General features: G+C 42.3%; 1 pseudogene; it reads right to left on the reverse strand.

Annotated features, from left to right (window-relative positions):
• Positions 1-1,323: 1,323 nt before the first annotated feature.
• The window catches only part of LOC100752111, a 131,451-nt pseudogene continuing 119,251 nt past the window's right edge, over positions 1,324-13,523 (reverse strand).

The raw sequence follows: 13,523 nt of genomic DNA on the forward strand, positions 1-13,523 counted from the left end.
CTAGATGGCGCAAATTGCCAACAGTGAACTTGTTTTAAAATTTTGTAATTTGGGAATTGGAGAGATGGCTCAGTGTTTAAGAGCACTGACTGCTCTTCCAGAGGTCCTCAGTTCAATTCCCAGCAACTACATGGTGGGCTCCCAAACATCTCTAGTGAGATCTGATGCCTTCTGCTGGCATAAAGGTGCACATGAGGCTAGAGCACTCATATACATAAAATAAATACATCTTTAAAAAAATTTGTAAAAAAAACCAAAAAATGTAATTTGGACAAAGAGACTAAATGCTACAAACATGTTTATGGAACTAAATGAAATAGGTTGTGCATTTAGGATAAATTCAAAATACAATGGGGAGTTGGGTAAACTATAGACCAGTGGTTCTCAACCTTCCTCATGCTGTGACCATTTCATAAGGTTCTTCATGTGGTGATGACCCCAACCATAAAATTATTTTCATTGCTACTTCATAACTGTAATTTTTCTACTGTTGGGAATTGTGTGTGTGTGTGTGTGTGTGTGTGTGTGTGTATGGTTGTAGGAAGCACCCTATACACTGAACACTTTATTAAGACTTTATTGCTTAAGTAGTCAGACACTGATTAGCTATAAATGTGTTCTGTACCTGGTCCCTGGTTACTCTGCAGAGCCTTCCCTGGCTGCTGGGAGCTGGGACACCACTAGGTGGGGGCAAGAGTGGGAAAAACAGTACCTCCTAAGTTCCTTAGAGGTGAAGTGGGCTACAACAGGGCCCTTGAGTTAGCACAGGGGTCAGGAGTGTAGACTTAAGCCAGGGTCCAGGGGCAGTGTTCCCTGAGATGAGTCAAGCTCCAGCCCCCCTCTGACCTTTCTAGAATGGCTGGGTAAGAGGAACAGCACTGTGGAGTGGGTAAACTAATTATCCCTTATATGGAAATCATGCTGTGCAGAGCAGACAGCATGAAGCTCCAGGGCAAGGGGTCTTCAGGAGTGACCACTGCAGGCAAGAACAAAACTTCACTTGAAGTAGCCATGTTCATGCAGGACAAGGCAGGGTCCTCAAGGACAGGCTGCCTAAGCCTGAGTTTGGGGTTCCCAGTTCTTTAGTATGAAGGAATATAGGGATACAGTTAGGTGTTTCCTTAACCAAGTCCACTCTGTATGCCTCCTAGTGGTAACGCTCACCCACCTGAACATCCAAAGGCTAACTCGACCACCTTAGCTTTTCTTACAAGGCACTTGTTACAGGGCTGCTGGGGTGGGGTGGGTGGTGAGATGGGAGGTGGCTCTGGAGGTTGCATCTAATCTATACAGCCACAAGTGAGAGTGGGGGTGGCCAAGGCCTTAGGGGCTACCAAGGTACAAGCACACAGCCAGGCCAATGAGCATGGGGCCAGGAAGAAGACGGCTGTAAGCCGGAGCTGGAGCAGCACTGCTGAAATCACAGCATTGACCTCCAAGGAGCAGACACAATGAAGAGGCATGTGATGCTGCTGCCATGCTTCATGACAGCTGACACAAGCAGTCCATTTACTGCCTGGTTCGGCACCACAAGCACTGCCCATCCAGAGAAACCCTCCAGGAAGCCTGGGCCTGGACCACTGCCAGCATACAGTCCGAGGTTCAGGATCGCTGCAAAAGTGTAGAGGAAGAGGTTCTGGCGAGCCAAGGGCAGCCGATGTCATTTCATGATTAGCTCAGTGTACACCGATGACAAGCCAGAGATGAAGCAATATGAGATGAGGAGCAGAAGTCCCAGTGGAGTGATAGGCTGCTGACAGGGGCCCAGGAAGGTCGTTCACAGGTTCCTGAAAGCCACCTGATGCATAGCAGGCTCCTGCAGCCAGCAGCAGCAGCAGTGCCAACCCCTGACGTGCAGAGAGGGGATGCCCTAGGCAGAGGCAGTAAAATAGAGCCGTGCTTCCAATCTTGAGATTGCTCAGCACCTGATAGGTGCTGGGGCCCATGTAATGCTGCAGATAGATCATCACTGCTGACTTCATCCTCCACACGCTGCTGTAGGCACTCCAGCTGGTTCTTGAGAAATGTCAGGTCCTTAAGCTTGGGCAGAGAATCCTAGGACAGGGGAGAAGCTGGTTCCAGCAGACTTGACCCAGCCCCATGCCCTGCTCAATTTTACCAGAGGCTAGGAACTAGGTGAGCTTGTCATCCCCATCTTCCCCGCCAAACTTCTACTGTTGTGAATTGTAATATAAATATTTGACATGTAGGATATCTGATATGTGACCCCTATGAAAGAGTCATTGACCCCAGTAGGGTTCACAACCCACAGGTTCAGAACTACTGCTGTAGAGTATTAAGAAGAACCTAGAGCCCATACCAGGAGGTGCCTTGGATCCTCTGTGTGGGACAAACAGGGCTGCACAGGCAGGGAGGCTCTGCCTCCATGTAGTTTTCTAGGTGCAGGAGTCTTGGCCAAGGAATCCAGAGCCCTGCCATGTCCTTTTATGAACTTGGGTCCACATCTCTCAGTTGAGCTCCAAGAAGCTTAGTTTTCACGTTCTCTTCCCTAACAAGATCAATCCCTCTCTCCCAGAGGACCATGAGAGGATTGATGAGGTAATGTCTCCTAAGAGGTCTGAGACCATGCCACAGACTCTTCTAGTAAAATACAAATTATAACCAGGTGAAGTCACGTGGTCTAAAGTGGAAATTCTAAAGGTATAATACTCTAAAGGTATAATATAATATAATATAATATAATATAATATAACATGGGATGCATAACCTTCCTCCCTCAGCTTCAAGTACATTTGACATGTCAAGTTTTCTTGCCTTCCTTACCACTGGTAACACTTGCCAGTGGTGTGTATTTTGGGGACATGATATGGAAAAAGCACCAGTGGCCTTCTATGAGCTGAGGAATGGTATCCCAAAGTAAGTCAGGACGTACATATATCAGGCAGATTCATTTTGTTGGCTCTGTGCTTGGCCAGATGATGTCAATACTGAGTTTGCTGTTAGTCTAGTGCCAGTTGGCAAGCTGTGTCTGTGCAAGTCATGGGATGCTGAGAATCAAAGGCAGCAGAGTGAGCTCGAAGATGAAGAGCAGTAGAACGAGAGAAGAGCTGCAGTCCCCACAGTGACTGACAGATTGGCTCATTCTCACACTTCAATCCCTCCTCTGCATGAAAGCCTGCCTACTGAGGAGCTTGGGGAGAGGGGGGGATGCTCTGCTTAGGGGATGTTTTCAAAACGTATCTCAGAGAGGAGCTTCTGTGCCAGTTCTGAAGAGCCATCCATCTGAACGCCCTGCCTCTTCTTCCTGAAGGGCTGCCCTCCAAATCTGAGGTCTTATAAAGTGCTGTGAAAAGTGTCGGGCTGCATCCCACGTGAAGGGATGCACTCTTGGCCTGGACACATGGGGAAGGGCCTAGGCTTGGCCCAGGATGAAGTGGTGGACTTTGGGGGAGCCCACGTTGAGGGCCCTACCCTGCCTGGGAGTGGAGGGTGGATGGGGTGGGGGGTAGGTCGGGGTGGGGGATGGTGGGTGTGGGGAAGGAGAGGGAGAGGGAGAAGGGATTGATATATGAAACAAGTTTGTTCCTAATTTGAACTAATAAAAAAAAAATTTAAAAAAACGTGTCTGGCTGACCCTATCCCCACAAAAGTTCTATTTTTTTCCCCTCTCACAATAAGCCTTCCTTTTTGATAATTTAGGAAATGTAGCACAATTTATCATCCATAATCCCCATGTCCTAAGACAGTCATCAGACAATTTGGTAAACAAAATGCTCTATTTTTGATGGCATGTGCTCATGGTTTTAGCAAACTTAATGTTCTGTTTTGTTTTGTTTTTTTCTTGTTAATGCTTTCCCCCATCCTTTGAATCAGAATAGAAATTATACAGGATGTGACTGGGACCTGGAAAAGGCAGCTGGAAGGTTGACCTCTTAGCTCAGCTTTCTGATGTTAATGACTCCCTAGGAAAAACGATGGACGCCAAGTTGGCCACAGATCATACATTGCACCAGACCTGGCTACATGACCAGGTTCTCTTCTGGGTAAGTTCAGACCTGTGCTAGTGAGGACACTGCTGCTGCCATTGAAAGTCAACTGTCTCTCTGCTCATTGCCATGGTGGTTGCTGAGGCTTTCTACAGCATACACTTCTTTTATACAATGCCTATACTTTTCAATTAGAGATTGAATCCCCCCACAAGAGAAATAGAATCCTCACTGCAGGTAATGATAACCTAAGCACGAACATTTCTTTCTAAATCAAAGTAATTTGCAGCTAATTACTAACTTCTATTTCCACTTAATGTATAGTTCAAGGATGTTATTGAACTAGTGAGACAGTGAGATGGCTGAAAACCATTTTTACTTTTCACAAGTTAGAAAAGAACAACAAGAAATGTACAGATCTTGTCTGAAGCTATAAAATAAGCCAACAAGATGGCCTCCTGGTAGATACAATCAGTTTTTCACTCTGCCCTGACTCCTCTATGTTCTTACCTAACACTGATGACTCTCTTAATGAGAATACCCCTTCAATAAATATCTTTTCTCTCTGTGATTTCAATTTATACGGATACTTAATTTGTTATGCTCACTTTTATGCTTGGAATGAAGAACACAGGTATAGGGTATGTTAGCTTTCTGTTGCTGTGACAAACACCTGAGAAAAACAACTAATAGGGTGAGCATGATTCTGACCATGATGGGGGGGGGGGTGGAGCTCAGTGCAAGTTTGACTGGTTCCATTGTGTCAGTCAAGAGGAGAGACAACATCAATAGTCCTTTCCATGATGAAGCTTCAATGTGTGAACACTCATGACTCAATCATTTCACAGGCCCTTTCTCTGGTCACTGCTACACAGGGAAACGAGCTTCAATACATGGGTCTTTGAGGGAACATTTCAGATCCAAACCACAAACTTCATCTTTAAAGATCTATTTCCCATCTTCCCCTCAAGCAATCATAAATTCAAACTCAGTTTAGGAAGTACCTACATATATGCCTTGATGTTTTCCCACAGTATTCTTTTCTTACCCAGGTTCATTCTCAGGAGTTTGCTCATTCACTCATCTAATAGATTTCATTGATTGTTCACTATATGTCAGACACCACACATATGCTAAGGTAGTAAAATGAATGAAACAGGAAAAAAATTCTCTTGTAGAGCTTGCAACTTAATGGGAGAAAGAAAAATGAACAAACAATCATCTCATGAATGATATGTTCTGGTAGATGTTAGAAGAAAAATTAAACTACCAAGAATAAAACTTGGGTGGTATTTTGGACAGGAAGTCCTTTGCAGCTGGTACTATTTGAGCAGAGGTCAGAATGAGACACTACTTGTGTGTGCTGGGTTATTCTCTGCCTTTAGAAAATGTTATTGACATCTTTCCCCAAAAGTTTCTCATCTGGTAACTTTATCCCTGATTCGTTTTGCTGGTCAGAATACTTAGCATTGACACAGTCAAATCTATTAACTTTGTGTTTTGGTTTTTGTGTGTTTTTGAGTCCTGTTAGGACTCATTATTCAAGATTACAAGGATATTCTAGCCCAATTCTTCCCACTAACTTTTAACTGTGTTACTTTTTAGACTTAGCTTTTTTTTTTCTTGATTTAGTTTTTCAGGTGGAAGTCCGTCTGTGCCTGCATCTTTACCAACCAACCTGCTCTTTAGACGTTGGTTCTAGATGTCTCCTCATCATATCCCAAATGTTCAAGTACTCATGAATCTTTCAGTATATTTTCTTTCTGTCTCATCATGTCATCTGCATATTTCTCAGCATCACACTTGCATCTCCCCCAGTATGGAGGTTTTATAATACATTGTAATTATACATTTTGTAATTATATCTTGGTATCAGGTAGGATGACAAATTTCTGAAAAAATTTTCCACTGACTGAAGGCTATGGATTTCTCAGCTTTGCGTTCATGCATAGCTATCTCACTGTCTGATAGCCAAGAGGTAGTTGTAAAGTATGTAGAGATGAAGTATGCTCCTCGGATCCGGATATTCATTTGGCCATAAACACCATATACATTACCCACCATAGTCTCTCTACTTGCAATACTGAATTTAATTTTCATTGCTTGACTGATTTTATACTCTATGCAATCACAAATGTCCATTCCAATGTTTTTGTCACCTAAGTTGGAAGGTGTTACATGAGTGACTGAGGATGCTGTAGGGACTACAAGGAGCCAGGTCCCCATTTAACAAATTTTGATTACATTCAATTTCTTTTTGTTTTAAGTTGAACCTGGAGACATGAAATGAACATTATTATCATTAGCTTTCTTTTTTAATAAATTTGAGTGAGGAGAAAGCAGAATTCAAATTTTACATTATAATTTAAGTGTTTTGAGAACAGGATTCTTCTGTTAATTATGGCCATGGTGATACATAAGTCCCTCCTCCCGAGGAACACTGAAAACAAGGGAACTAAAAAGAGAGGAATTTGGAGACAAAGGCACACAGCAGAGAGATAGATGAGTGGAGCCAGTCTCTATCTCTTTTCCGTCTAGGGACACAAACAGTGAGATCCAAAGCATCCAAGTAACTGAGAGCTAAGCAGTCAACTTCATCAGAGGAATAAAAGTTAGGACTGCAGGACCCACTATGACAGAGGAGTGCTGATAAACATCCACAGCTGTGCCTGCAATGCCCAAGGTTACCCTTCAGGAACAAATGTGAGCTGCAATAATGTGGCACGCTCTTGAACTAACTTGAATTTCAGTCTGTGTTAGGATCATTAGGATAGCCAAAATCACTTTGTTGACTACCAGAAATAAGCTTAGAATTCTTATATGTCACATGATTTCTATATTAAAATGTGACAGGTAGATGGAAAAAAAGCCAGAAACATAGACTGAAAATGTAAAGAGAAACAAATTAGAAGCAAGCCTATTTAGGATATAAAAAAGCTAGCCATCTTCTACAAGATGCTGAGGCATGCCATGCAAAAAAAAATAGTAAAAAGTCACAAGGTGATGTAATAAAACTGAGAACAAATAAGCTACCTAGAAAAAAGGCAAGCATAAACACTGCAAAGGCTAGTTCCTCAAAAAAGAGACTATTAGATACACAATACAGAAAATGTAAGTAAAGTAGAAAATTGCTTCAAGTGAAATATCTGCAAAATAGAAATCTACATTCAGAAGAATGAAACAGATACATATATTTTTGGAATAGCAGATTTTGTTATAAGCAGACATGTCATAGGAAATGTCAAAGGACACAAAGTGAAAACTATCTTAGAAGAGAGATTGAAGACATAGAAGGAATGAAAAGCAAGCAAAGTAGTGTAAAAAAAAAGAAACTTAATGAACTGTACAAATCTTTGGTAATGATTATTTATGATATGTTTTGAATTATATGTAAAATTAAAATATATGAAAAATTGTAGGTCTGTGAGAATGGAGGCATTCATAAAGTTCCTGGATCTTATCATCAATCAGAAATAGGCAAAAGTAATGTTTTCTATGAAACTTGATAATCCAATATACATATTTTCATTTCTTAGCAATCAAACAAAACAAATGGGCAAGAAAAGAAAACACAATGAGGAAGTCCCCCCTCCCTCCCCACCGTGTGTGTGTGTGTGTGTGTGTGTGTGTGTGTGTGTGTGTGTGTGTGTGTGTGTAGCAGATTGTATTTCTTAGAGATGGCCACAGCAATCTGTATCTTCCCACACATTTTATGCAACATGTTTTTATTTTGTGGCCTTGACTCTTTGCTGACATGGAACAGAATCTATTTCCTCACTCCTTTGAACCTAGGAGGCCTTGTGACTGCTTTGGTTGGTGGAATATGACAGAGTGTTTTTGTGTCAATTCTAGAATAGCCATGATCTAGTCTTGTATTTATCATTTCTGCCTCTTAGAAAGTAACCCTCATATATACCACATAGGCTATTTATGTCCCCAACAGCTACACAGTAAGGTACACAGGCCAAGCAGGATCTATAGAACAAAACACTATTTGAGGGTTTGGGGGGAGGGGAGAAATAGAGGGAAGAAGAGAGAGAAAGAGTGAGGAAGGGGAGAAACCAGCCGACCAAAAAGTACCAGCATCCAGATACATGAGTAAAGAAACCATCTTAGATGCTGGCCTTGCAGGAGGGAAATCAGCTACCTCTCCAAGTTCTTCTTGAGTTCCTGACTTACTAAATCATCACCAAACTGCTAATTTTAAGTCATTATGTTTTGGAGTGGTTTTCTAAATAGAAATGAACAATCAGAATATCCAACAAATTAATTTCTGAGTTAGGAATAGAAGAGTTAAAAGCTATTTTTCACCCAAAGATAGCAAGTCTCAAACATCAGCAACTCCATAAAGTGAACCAAATGTTTTAATTAAAATTCAAAGACCATAAGACAGGTTTATAACATAAAACAAAGCAAATTCTTGTGATAGGAACAAACATCCAAAGTATAAGGAAGTCCAGAGCGAAACACTGGGAAAATATATACTAACCAGAATGAAAGGGCTGTGACTACTTAAACACAATATAAAGAAAGTTCAACGCAAAGGAACTATCAGAAATTAAAAAGAAATACTTTATAAATGACAAAATGCCCAGTTTGGCAGAAGCAAAAGGAAATTCTAATCTCTGCCTGCACCATTAGCTTTCCAGAGCAGGCTAAGAGCAGACCTGCTCCAGAACCAGCAGTACCACAGGACAACCTGTAATAGGCATGGCATAGGCAAGCCCGAGGACTGAAATCAACTCCCGGGGACCAAGATGTGGACACACCCCGTGCCTAGTTTTACCCTGGGAAGCTGACTACATTCCACAGTGAACATTGGAGAAGAATGGTCCTGTGCCTCTGACAAGAAAAGGGTGGAGGGGCATCTTGAAATATTCCAGAGCACTTATGGGACATTCCAGCTAACCAGGGCATGCTCTTCCATGGTTCATTGGTGCTCAAAAGACCTGGGGAAGGGGAAGTGTCCATCTCCTTCCTGAGACAGCCATCCTGCTATCCTAAGGAGAGCAGGAAGGGACCAAGACACACTTGTGGAGTTCAATCTAGAGCAGTTGTTCTCATCCTTCCTAAGGCTGCGACCCTTTAATGCAGTTCTTCATGCTACTGTTATGAATCATATTGTAAATATCTGTGTTTTCCAATGGTCTTGGGTGGCCTCTACCCACAGGGGTCATGACCCACAAGTTGAGAATCGCTGATCTAGAGGCACAGGTCACTAAATCTTTGTGCATACTTCTAAACAATAACATACTTCTAAAATATATAAAGCAAAACTTCAAAGCACCTTCAGAAGCCAAGGGTTAAGTCTACAACCATACTGAGAAATTTGCATATATTTAGAATAAATTAGTGAGCTCAATGTTCATTTAATTTTGGTGTCATCTTGCAAGTGAGAAGTGTGGCAGATGCTTTGCTGTAGATGGTATACAAAATCTAATGAAGAAACTATTGTATGACTGTTCAAGTCAAAGAAACTAAGCCTAGGCTCAAGTTGAGTTTGAAATCTCCTCTGCCTAAACTTTATCAGTCCAGATACTTCTTTAATGGGGTTCAGGAAGGGCTGGATGCCTTAGATCTCATGGAGATAATGTTCCATACCTGCCTAATTATTGAGTTGTAGGACTCTCTCTGAAAAAACAAAAGGGGGAAAACAACCTCATATGCCATAAGCAGTTATGAGGTGTTATGTTTCAATGAGGTAACCAACATATAAGAAACTACACTGTCACTCAAGATAGTCAAGACATACCTGCCAATTCTCTAGTGAGGACTGGCTGCATTTGTCCTTCCATAGCTCAGATTTTATCATGTATTTCATTGTAGTAATTATTTCCTAACAACCATAATTATTCAGCTTACACAAATATTCAATTAACAGCCAAACTGTTCCACTTTTCTGCTTTCTACTGGAAACTGCAGTTGAATTTCCATATAGCGGTTATTGACATGGATAATCACATAGTTGAAAAATGAGATACCTAACCATGGATGTATCGATGTTGATAGACACTATGGTAATTGCAGGTTGAATCATTCGTTTAATCACACTTGTTCACGATGATTATCTCTGTCCATACCATCTGCTTGTTAAGAATTGAGAGAAAGATTTTTCTACTGACTGTAAACTAGCAGGAACTATAAGCCTTTGTCCTATCTAAACAAGAGACAGGTTTTCTTAACCAAAGTCAGAAGTCTGACTCTGAAGCCATGTTTCCACTTTTCGATGTGTGTGTGTGTGTGAGAGGGAGAGAGAGGAGGGGGGAGAGACAGACAGAGACAGAGACTCACCAAGGGGACAGTTTGGTGCATTTTGATCGTTGTTTTAAGTGTTCTGGTTTGGAGGCAAATACAGATTCCTGGTAGCTAGACACAGCACTGGCAATCTATCACCCTCCATCTCGTGCAGGTCTCTAAATAGAGTCTAGACAAATCTGTGCAATGTCTCTTGCCAAGTCTCTCTACCATGACTTTCTACCATCACGCCATGATCCCGATTCTCTGCCAGCCTTGCGCTTAAATTAAAGCTGAGGAACAGGTTTCTGGATCTCCTGCCAGGTAAACAGCAAGGCTCCCTCTTTGAAGCACAGGCAGAGGACTCTTCCCATGAAAAGACTGTCAATTAGATGTGGAGCCTGTCTAGGTGAAAGGGCTCCTCTAGGAAGTGGGCAGTCCACTCTCTAAATCTCTAGTTGCTAAGCTCCCTAGAACGCCTGCTATAAAGCCAGTATAACCACTGCCTCTGCCTTATAGGTAAATGCCTCTGCTCTGATCAGTTTGTCTGGGCTTTGTTCGGAAGCTGACTAAAGCACCATAAAGAAGCAATGTGTGTTCCCCTCTCATGTGTGTGGCTACCCTGGTGATAGCTAGCACTCTCTAGTATGGTGGGTCTGGGCTTTGATTTGCCAACACAATAGATCTTGAATTTCTATTAGTTTTCATGTACCTTATGTTGAGGTTTCTCTTTCTCCTGTGATTTTTCTCTAATTCTCCTTTTCTTGTTTTAGATGTCTGGCCTTCAAACTCCCTGAAGGGCTTGATTTCTGCCCTCTCCCCCTTTCTCTTTCTTGAGTACCTTCTAGAGCTGATTGAGAAATCTATTCATGTAGTGTTTTAGAGCCTGTGATGGAACAGAAAACCAAAGTGGCAAAGAAACATTGGCATAGTCATGGCTTGGTTAGATCTTAAAATGTACGCCATGTCTTCAGGGAGTCAGTCTGTGGCTGCCTCTGTTCCACGCAGTGTGTGTTTTCCACATCTTAAGAACGAGCATACAAAACAGGCGTTTAATATTGTGCCTTACTTCTGCTGCCTTTATGGTGGCTCCCTGAGATTAAAAGAAGCCTGCTGTCAAGACATGGCACTACTAAAATTTTAAGAGTTCTACACAGTAAAATAATGGCTCAACTTCATATAACACTCAAAACTCGTGCATGACTTGCAGTGGATGTGTTTGACGGCAGGATGGGAATCAACACAGACACAGACAACCCCCAGCATCAATAGAAGTCTTTCTAAGAGGCTAGGCATTCATTCTTCTTCCCCTCAGCGTTCATGGATGGCAGACTGTCTCCTTTGCCTTAAGGAATCTATGACCAAATGCAATGAAGAAATCAAAGAGAAATAGTGCCTGCCCCTGAGCACTACACTGTGCCCTTGGTTTGCAAGCCACCTTTATAATGAGTAGCAGTTAGCTGAGTTGCCTCCCTCACTTCTGGGAACAAATAATGTGAGGAGGTAGGACTTAATGCAGTTTTCCAGGGCCTTGATGGCTGGTTAGGTGGGTGATTATCATTAAGGTTAATGACCTTCCCGAAGTTAAACTCTTTAGATCCCAGGGTCACTAAAGCTATTTTAAGGTCTCTGCTGATGTCCAAAAAGGCACAACCCCACAGTTCACTTTTGGCCTGGCTTCCCTGACATGCTAGCAACAGCTTCTAAATGACTTGGCAGAGAGCGTCAGTTTCCTGTTGACATCAAGTACTAAGATGAGTCGATGAGCAAGGAGAGAGTCTGCACACTACTTACGTGGCACAAATAAGACCACATCTTCCAGACACAGCAGGTAGGGAAATGGAGCCAGCTATGGAGGTGAGAGCAGCTCATGAAGGTGCCATGAAAAATCACCTGTCTACTGAAACGACAGCAGAAACAGCATGCCGGGGAATTTAAGGGGACTTGTATGCAGATGGGGACTTACTCTTTTTTGCACCTGCTGTCAGCAAGCACTAGACCATAAACATGAGCAAACATTGATTAAGCATATGGCTTTGATGAAACTTCAGGTGAACGAAGAAAGTGGTTGTGCAGCTCCCAAGACAAATTGCTCTCGGTGTAGCAATTAGGATGGGGGAAATTGCCGCTCCTTCTTTTAAAGAGCGCTTCGAGCTTGGTTCCGGAGACGATCTAATAGTATCTGATATGACTGGGGAGAAAGCCGTGCATTCTCATTATGGCTCTGTAATTTTTTGAAAGTCCTTCAGGTATGTAAAGTGCTGCACGACCGAAACTGAAAAGGCCATCTTGCTTTTCAGCTACATCTCAAGTGAGACACTTAGACTAGTTTGCCTCAAGGAATGTGTGCTAGATTGAATGAGATGATAAAGATGTATGGGATGCAGCCGTCCCATTCTTCCTGAAGTAAGGCCAGCCTCTGGGTCAATTTTCATCCTGTACATCAATATCATGAACACTTCACAGACATCTTTATTTTGTTTATTTTTCTGTGTTTGTTTCATATTCCTCTTTTCCTCGGCCAGGAAGGAAAATAAAATTCATGTGTGTGATGCGCTTTCTGTGTGCCAGGCTCTGTGCTGAGTATCCTATAGGGTTCTACTCAGAGTAGCTTAGTGACAGCCGTCCATCCTAAGAAGTCAGGCTGCAGGGGTCTGTGACTAGTGTAACATCTGGTAAGTTCTTAACCTATCTGAAAGAAATGGGACACTAAGAGAATTCAGTTCATGGGTTACCAGGTTGATCCAGCCAGATGAGGTGTCCAGAGTACTCAGAATGGGGACTTTGTAATGTTCCATCAATGAGGTACCATAAGATCTCATTTACTATGAGAATACTCTACCCTGCACTAACAGGGTAGAGTATTCCACAGAGTGCATAGCATTGCCCTATTTGTAAATGTGAGCAGTTAAATAAAATGAATCAACTCCTCCATTCAAAACTAGTAATGATCTCTCCATGAAAAGATCATGCGGATTTTCACAGAAAAGGACGACTGTGCTCACTAGGGGAATGCTAGCTGCTATAACAAATGAGCCTCAGGTTTGTTTCCTTTTCTTTTTTTTTTATTCTATGTGTCTTTTATATCATGTGTCTTGAACCCACTCATTTTCTGTCCCTTCACATGTACGCTCTACCCAGGCATACCCCCAAAAACAAATTTAAAGGGAGGGGAGAAAAGAAGAAAAGGGATGCTGCAGTGTGACACAGTGAGTAACCCTGTGAACACTTTTGGCCATATATCTTTACTTGCAAGTGTTCAGTCAGAGTCATTGGTCTGGTTTGAGGCCTCTGGTTTCTACTACACTATGGATGCTGGGTCCTCAGTAGGACTCTTCCTGT

Source organism: Cricetulus griseus, chromosome 2 (genome assembly GCF_003668045.3).
Source record: "Cricetulus griseus strain 17A/GY chromosome 2, alternate assembly CriGri-PICRH-1.0, whole genome shotgun sequence".
NCBI lineage: Eukaryota > Metazoa > Chordata > Mammalia > Rodentia > Cricetidae > Cricetulus > Cricetulus griseus.